This window comes from Anser brachyrhynchus (assembly GCF_964034855.1).
Source record: "Anser brachyrhynchus genome assembly, chromosome: 3".
Lineage (NCBI taxonomy): Eukaryota > Metazoa > Chordata > Aves > Anseriformes > Anatidae > Anser > Anser brachyrhynchus.
In genome coordinates, this window is record NC_137696.1 from 100,198,617 (window position 1) to 100,207,484 (window position 8,868).

Here is an 8,868-nt window from a genome sequence, read left to right on the forward strand (position 1 = left end):
TCAGTGAATCTTAGCTTCCTTATCCAAAAATCTATGCAAGACTACTTTAGTTTTTTTGACCTGAAATCATTCTAACTGGTAGGCTGGTAGGGTGTAACATATAACAAATGAAATAGGGATTAAATGTGCATGATATGATTACGAATGTTGCAATTTTTATATATGTGCTTGATACAGAGTAATTAGCTGTCTGTCTGAGATTTTTGTAGACCAGGCTAAAATCATTCTCTGGATGGGGAGATGGCCGCTGGCTTCAGACAGAGCTCTTGGGGCAGTTCTTAGAGCTGAATGTGCTCTACGAGAAATAGGGAGAAGAGTGGACAAAACCAGATGCTGCCTCCTCTTTACACACTGGCTGGCACTGTGAGATGTACCACAAAGTCCACATGAAACAAATACGCTGGGGGAGTCACAGGAAACATTGCTTAAGCAAAACTTCCCCATTTTCTTCCTTTGGTAGCTGATGATCACAGGAGTGAGACAGATTCACAAATACGAAATGTGAACAGGGAGCAAGTGGCCCTAAAGGAGCTGCAGCAATTCCTGGAAGCCCAGGCCTGGCTGGTCTCCCTGGGGCTGCTGGAGTTTGAATTGTCACTAATTACTGCAACAGAAGTCAGTCAGTTTTGTAATCAACACAAATAGCTGTGAGACTTGGGATTTAGCTTAACACGGATAGCCATCAAGTAGCTAAGAAATACAATGATTATCACTTTCTTTTCCTGCTTTCTACAATGTTATGCAGAGCTACCGGGAAGCCACCAAAATAAGGTACCGAGAGATGTAGTTAGTCATGAGGCTTTCCTTTAAATTGATGATTAGTAATTTATTTGATTTTTATTACGATATAGTCAGCTCAGGGCAATTAGGGTTAAAGCGGAGAGGAAATATATTTCAGAGGTAAACAGATATGGAAAACAAATCAGCAGCTAGCTGGAAACAAGTCCAAATTCTAAGTGTAAATATGTGTGAATGTAGCAAAAAAACAAACAAACAAACAAAACCAACAACCATAAAATACCCAAAATAGCAACAAAGATATTTTTCTTTATTTCACCCCTTTAGAGAAAAAATCTTTCAGTGCTGCTGTGATTATTTTGCACTGTTTATGAGCAAGCCATAACAAAGCGCTCTGGCATATATTCTTCTGCAAACACGGTGCACCCTGACGTGCAGAAAAGGTGGGTGTGCTCACTGCCACGTCTTTTGATGGTGCCTGGCGATGAGCAGGTCACCAGAGGCAATGATCTGAGGTCCTACTGAGATACTCCACCCCCTTTACGGTGCTAAGTGCTTCTGTGGAGCAGAAAGGGTACACATACACCAAGGCTGTGTTTTCCTGGCTCTTCTGTGGGCCGGTTGAGAGGAAACCTGACTTCAATTGCTGGACAGAGATGTGTGGGCATCATGTAGAACCTGGCTGTAAATCACTGGAAAACTTTATTATTTACCAAGAAGTGAAACAGAAGTTCAGAGAGGCCCAGTTCTCTGCGCATTCGCAATGTCCATGTTCTTTTTTTTTTTTTTCTTTTTCTCCAGAAAATCTGGTAATCGCATGAGTAACAAGCAAGAGACACCTATGCCTTCCTGTTAGCACACACACGTGCAGACAGCCAGCTTCTGATATTTTTGGCAGTGCATGAAGGCAAGACTTGAGAATAAGTTGAAAAGAGTCAAAATACTGTAGAGATAATTATTGGATTGGTGACTTAGATGCACTTGTAACACCTTCATTTAGTGTGTGAATCTTCTGCCTGAGTCTGAACGATACCTCTTGGTTTTGAGTAATATAATTGCGAATACTTAACAGCCTGTTTAATTCTATTTGTAGTCTACTAACACCCATTCTCAGCATTTGCCCTTTGAAAATGACCCATTGAAATATGTCTGTAGCCTAACAAATGTGGACCAGATCTAAAGAATTCTTCATCTCTGGCACACAGCACTAATTAAGAATAAATCTGAAACACAATACATTTTGTGATCTGTTATTCTCAGGTGTGTAATAGGAAGAAAGGTATCAAATATAACAGGATATATTGAATAATAGAAATAAATATGTAAATATAGCACAGGTTAAAGTGTTATGACTTTAACAAATTAAAATTGTCCATTAAGAGCTAGTTTCCTTGTTTTGTAAACTGTTAAGAAAGTATTGTTTTTGTCCTGGTTCCAGTTAGGACAGAGTTAATTTTCCCTCCTAGTAGCTGGTAGGGTGCTATGTTTTGGATTAGGATGAGAAGAGCGCTGATAACATGCTGATGTTTTAATTGTTGCAGAGCAGTGCTTACACCAGGCCAAGGACTTTTCGGCTTCTTGCTCTGTCCTGCCAGCGAGCAGGCTGGGGGTGCAGCAGGAGCTGGGAGGGGACAGACCCAGGACAGCTGACCCAAACTGGCCAAAGGGGTATTCCATACCATCTGACATCATGCTAAACAATATATAGGGGTGGCTGGCTGGGGTGGGGGGGCCGGCTGCTCGGGGATAGGCTGGGCATCGGTCAGCGGGTGGTGAGCAATTGCATTGTGCATCACTTGTTTTCTTACACATTATTATTATTAATACTATTACCATTATCACTATTATTATTATTATTGTTATTATTATATTCCTGTCTTAATAAACTGTCTTTATCTCAACTCACCAGCTTCACTTTCCCGTTTCTCTCCCCCATCCCAGAGAGGGAGGGGGGAGGGTGAGCGAACGGCTGTGTGGTGTTTAGCTGCCAGCCGGGTTAAACCACAACAGTTTTCAAGAATCCTACTGAATAAATGCCATCAGGATAGTTATTATTAGAAAAAGGATGAAGAAACATTATCATTCAAAGAAGAAATGACTGGAATAATTAAGATTTTAATTATATCAGAAATAAATAATTGGGCATTTGTGGAGATTTCTGAATGTTTTATATGCAAGAATTTTTCTTCCAGCTTTAAGGGAGAATTTAGCCTTACAGGTACACATGGTAAAAGAGATGAAATGATAGTTTGTTACATGTTTGTAAAGAAATACAACTCGCAAAATATTGTTTTAACTCTTTGCATGTTCATGATTTTTATTAACTTTTCACACTCATTGTTTTCCTATATTATTCTGGCACCAACATAGCTCCCCCACCTTCATCATCAGGATGGATAATTTGTAGGTTGCTTGAGTCTGAATGAAGATGCTAATAAACTGTAAAATATTGACTCTGCATACTGAAAGCTGGTATGTAAACCAAAGGGAAGTAATTAGTTTGTGAAATTAGATGCAATATCAGCATTTATATTTATTTTAAAGGAATAAAAAGGTGTTAAAGGACTGGAAGGAATTGTAAGTAAAGGAATATTTTTGATCCACTTGTTCCTTTCTCCCTCCTTCTGTTGCACTCATCTTCTGTCTGAACTCCTTGCAAAAAACAATTGAATAAAGCCAGGAAATAACTGTTCCAATGGTGTTACAGCAAGGCGTAATTTACAAAGTGCTACTAAAAGTGAGCTATTTGTTTGGGAAAGGAGGCAAAGGACTGCAAGGGCTTGAAGATGCTGTTGGTGAAACAGAAAAGGGAGGGCTGGATACCAAGGTCAGACGGGGGAGAAAGGCACTGCTGGAGCTGGCAGTCTGTGAGATTTGCTGTTCTTCTGGAGCTAAAATATCATCAAAGATACCAAATATTTAGGGTAAGGAGAAGATACTCAGAAGAACTGAGCTGACACAGAAGGAAATCATTGTAATGAACACAGCAAAAGGATCAGAATGGGAACAAAATGGGCAAATAGTTATTCCTCAGGTTAGTGAAAATGCATTAGGGAAGATTTCTGGCTCACCGAATCTGAATTTAACTTTACAAGGAAATTAATCCAAACTGATAAGAGTGCAGACATTTTCTTCTATTTTTTCCCTTATTTTTGGAAGAGCCATGTTTAAAAATAATTGTGCTTGAATATTTGGTCTACAAATACCATTTTTGCCTTAGCTGGATGCTAGAAGAAGGCAGTACAGCCAAACATTGTTAACCAGATAATCACAGGAAATTTGGGAGGCGTTTTGGTGGGATTTGCTATTAATGGAAGTGTTCTTTCCACTGCTTCTACTTTATTTTCCTAATGTTTCTAATGCTCTTTAACTACAGGGACTACCTTTTCCAGCAACTCATGTGACAGGACTGTGTAAAAGAATATTCTTAGAGCAAATCTTACCTTTTGCAGACAGTCTGAGGAAGAAATGTGCCAGCACATATCCCCTCTGTGGAAACGTACCCCCTGGTTCTCCAGGATGTCAGGGTATCCCTGGATACCTTTGGCAAGAGGTAAGTGTAGTGGGAGAGAAAAATAGGCCCACTTTGCAAATCCAAGTGTAGCTGAGCACTGAATGACATGAAACGTGAAATACAAGGAACAGAAAAGACTTTCTTTAATGTAGTATTATACTTGATTTTGTTCTTGCTGAACCAAAGCCAAAGTGAGTTTTCCACTGACTTCAGTATGAACCAGGGGAATTTGCTTTCCTGCAGGGAAAACAAATAGAGAATAGCTATGGAAGAAATTAGAAGGCTGCAAAACAAAATAAAATGCCCAAACCAAGAACTTGAGATTTTTACTGTGTTAATTTTAGCTTAGAGAAACATGCAATGAAGTTACGGTAAAAGATTAGATAAATCCACTTTAATGCTATTACAAACTGAGCAATAATTTAATAAACTTTTTTTTTTCTAAAAACTGCCCCCAAATGATATGAAATAGTTTTAAAACTTTAATTGTATCATTATTTTCAACAACTCTGAAAGCAAACTGTGACTCATAACCACAGCATTCATCTCCCACTGCTCTAAATGGGCAGGGTCTTGAGGGAGCATAATTTGCCTTTCCCTTACTTGAGGGACCTATGAGGGATCATAATTTCATTAGGTATAGTTGATTGGTATTTTCTGGTACCTACAGCAACGAATACCAGAGAAGAGTAAGTTCCAAAGCAATTCTTTTACTGGAGTTGTTATGTTCATTGCTGTGCTGCTGCCAAAAACCTTATTGCATTATCTAAAAGAAGAGGGAGATTTTAAAAAGTCAGCAGCAAAAATGTATGGACTATTTCTTCTTGTTTTCACAGTTTTTTGTACATCTTTGTTATTCTGCTGACAACCACTACCTACTGTGCCATGAACTTTAGACGAAAAAGATTTATTTTACAAATCAGAAGTTAAATACCACGGCTGCAATGAGGTATTCTTAGTGATGCTTTCCAAGAATAAATAAAATACTCTTCTGAGAGTAGAATGAAATTGTAAGGGATTGCATGGCAGATTTGGAAAAAAGGTAAAAATAAGTTTGTTTCACTTTGCAAATTTTGGGTTGCCACCTCATAGATATACACCACCTCATATAGAGACATAACATGTTAATGACCTAACTGTATAGAAAATAGTTTTTTAAGGCTTGAAGTGCTCATCTACCTTTAACACTCCTTCCCTCATGGCACTGACTCCCACTAACACATTTTGGTATGTGCAGACCACAATGCCAAACTGAAAGCAAACAATGTTATCTCAGTTTTCTTGCCACACAGTTAAACATCTGGGATTTTGTTGTTGTTCATTCGGTTTTATTGGCTTTGCCCTTGTGAACAAATGTTGAATGGCTTTATTCTGTTATTTCCTTGCTCTAAACAGACTTTGTCTTCCTAATCCCTTCATTTCTCCTTAGTTGTTTTTAGTGTTGTCTCTCCACCTTTTGCTGCTGTGCATTTTCTGCTTCATTCCTCTGCAGGGAGAAGTCTCTCCCTATATCTCCAACCTCCTCCTAACTTCCCTTTTTGACTTAGAGTTACAAGTACAACAGGGAATCCTTTAACAGCTTCCCTACTGGCTTCACGTCATCTCTGTTCAGAAATAAAACTGTTATATAATGTGCTCACACACAGTTGTTGGAGGGGATGCAGACCATTGCTGCCTGTGGGACTTGTCCTCATCCGCAACACAATAGACCATGGTCAGCCAACTCTCAACTGTTACAGTTTAAGCACTGCTCCTAGTAAAGCAGGCATCTGTTGGTGCTCTGGCTTCAATACACATATTGAACCATGCTAGGAAGTTTCCTTATAAAGTTTTACAGGTATCTGAGGTGGGGAATGTAGACCAGAAGGATTTTACGGTGGTTTTGGTGATCCTGGAAAATAGGGACTAAAGGGTAGAATATCTTCAAAGGTTTTTTTAACATTGTCTTTTGCTCAGTTAATTCCATGTTCAAAGTTTATGAGCAATGGACTATTTTCCACTTGAGTGTAAATTGTTGTACTCATTAACTTTTAGATGAGCATGGTGAAAACTGAGATAAAGGCATCAGAGGTTTTGGACTAGTTGGTTTCGTAGACAACCAAGGCCCAAGAGTTTTGTTCTTGAAATTTGATGATTAAGTGGCTAACAACAATAATTTTTTTTTTGCTTTGCAAAATATTTTCTAAGATGACATGAAAATAACATCAGAATACATACACGTACATGCAAAGAACAAAAGACATTTACATTTAAGGGTAATAATAACAAGTGAGTTCATAAAAACAACAAGGATTTTTCTTTCTTTTTCTTTTTTCTTCCAGCAAAGCCAGCTTCCTTTATTTTTTTCCCCCCAATTAAACCATAACACAGAACTGCCATTAAGTATATGAAGAGACCATGGTAAGTATATGTACTTTTGGTATTCTTTGTTCTGAGCTTCCCAGATGATCCTTAGTATTTCTTTGCCTGGGATACTGGGGTGGAATCAACAGCAATATTGACCATTCAGGTGACCATTTGCACTATTTACGTCAGGATGTCCTAGGACAGAGATTTTCTTTCTTGCTTGTAATACTTATTTTCATGGGTCTATATGGGCAACTAGAGCCAAGTGCTGCTTTCCATGCAAACATGGCCCAGATAAACTCCAGGAGATTGCTCTGCAGCAGGCTTATTCTAACTTTTACAGCAATTTCATCTCACAAGGCTACTTGCATTTCTTTGCCGGATTATTTATTTTCTACAAGAATATATTTTCTCTCTGATGAATTCCAGTAACAACAAAATAAAAAGCTTATGCACTGGATTGGAGCATTTAGATGAGTAACGGGACATATATATATGAACAGTTAATTCCACTGCTTATGTAGTGCAGTTTTTGTACCCTTGCATCCTTGAATAAAACAGTTTACTGTTTTCAGCCCCAATCGGTTTTTGGTTCTCCACAGCAGGTGCAAGGCCCCAGCTCCTCCTGCAAATCCTGGGAATGGTCACAAAGCTATTCAAAGCTGGCCCCAGAAGTCCTTCCTGGTGATGTGTACCTAGGAGAGGAACAACCTATGTATTGACGCAGGAAGGAGGCATCTTGGGGAAGTTTTATAGCCTGTAATGTGGGACTGGAAAGCAGAAGATCTGTTAACATTCCTGGTTATCATTTACCAGATATGATACAGCAAATTACAGCATTGGGCAAGTTGTTACCAGATCCTGGTCTCCATTTTCTTATCTATAAGATGAAGTTTATGAACTACATTCCTACAAATCTTCAAAGGAGAAAGAATATAAAAATGTGTAATGATTGTTTTCCCTCAACGCTTCTATTATCTTTTCTCTCTCAGTTACATCTGTAAGGAAAGTACACATATTCAGGAGTATATGTACATATTCGCTGTAATGTACATGCTTCTCTAGAAGGACCATTCTATCTCTGTCTCCACTTTGTATTCATTGGCTAGAGTTCTTTCGTACTGGAATTTTCTTTCGTTCTTTCTTTCGTTCTTTCTCTCTCTCTCTCTCCCTCCCTCCCTTTTTCCTTTTCCTTTTCCTTTTCCTTTTCCTTTTCCTTTTCCTTTTCCTTTTCCTTTTCCTTTTCCTTTTCCTTTTCCTTTTCCTTTTCCTTTTCCTTTTCCTTTTCCTTTTCCTTTTCCTTTTCCTTTTCCTTTTCCTTTTCCTTTTCCTTTTCCTTTTCCTTTTCCTTTTCCTTTTCCTTTTCCTTTTCCATTCCTTTTTCTTTTCCTTTTCCTTACTGTTTACCACTGTTAAAATATCAAAGCTGTTCTTCCCATTGGCCTTTGAAAACATGAGCAGCCTAATTGCCACAATCCTGGTGTGGAACAAAGCAAACGCAAAAGAAAAGGTCATTGCTTCATTGCAAGGTGCACCAGACTTCCTCCTCTCTCCACAACATCTCCAGCTAGGTAAAAGCCGAACAAGACACACTTTCTGCTTGTTAATGTAATACAGATTGATCTGAAGAAACAGGGCCATTGGGTTCACAGGCCTCAGGAAGGGTTAAGATCATATAGCTGAGGCTACTTCATAAAATAGAATCATAGAATATTCTTAGTTGGAAGGGATCCACAAGGATCATTGAGTCCAACTCCTGACTCCATGGAACCATGCAAAAATCAGACCGTGTGTCTGAGAGTGTTGTTCAAACACTTCTTGAGCTCCAGCAGGCCCTGGGGAGCCTGTCCCAGTGCCCGACCACCCTCTGGGTGCAGAACCTTTCCCTCACACCCAGCCTGACCCTCCCCTGTCCCAGCCCCATGCCGTCCCCTCGGGTCCTGTCGCTGTCCCCAGAGAGCAGAGCTCAGCGCCTGCCCCTCCGCTCCCCTCGTGAGGGAGCTGCAGGCCGCCATGAGGCCTCCCCTCAGCCTGCTCTGCTCGGGGCTGAACAAACCCAGGGACCTCAGCTGCTCCTCATACATCTTGCCCTCTAGACCCCTCACCATCTTCACAGCCCTCCTTTGGACACTCTCTAATAGTTTTATGTCCTTCTTATGTTGCGGTGCCAAACTGCACACAGTACAATGTGATGTACCCCAGGACGTGTCTGGCCCTTTGGACTGCCCGGGCACACTGCTGGCTCACATTCAACTTGCTGTCAGTCAGAA

At 39.8% G+C, this 8,868-nt stretch overlaps 1 protein-coding gene across 1 annotated transcript in view; it reads left to right on the top strand.

Annotated features, from left to right (window-relative positions):
- The first annotated feature begins 4,114 nt into the window (after positions 1-4,114).
- Positions 4,115-8,868, top strand: part of COL21A1 (collagen type XXI alpha 1 chain) — a 138,273-nt gene continuing 133,519 nt past the window's right edge. The window contains exons 1-2 of the mRNA XM_080586506.1: positions 4,115-4,291; positions 6,574-6,652. The gene's annotated coding sequence lies outside the window, so the exon portion shown is untranslated. The remainder of the gene's footprint in view (positions 4,292-6,573; positions 6,653-8,868) is intronic.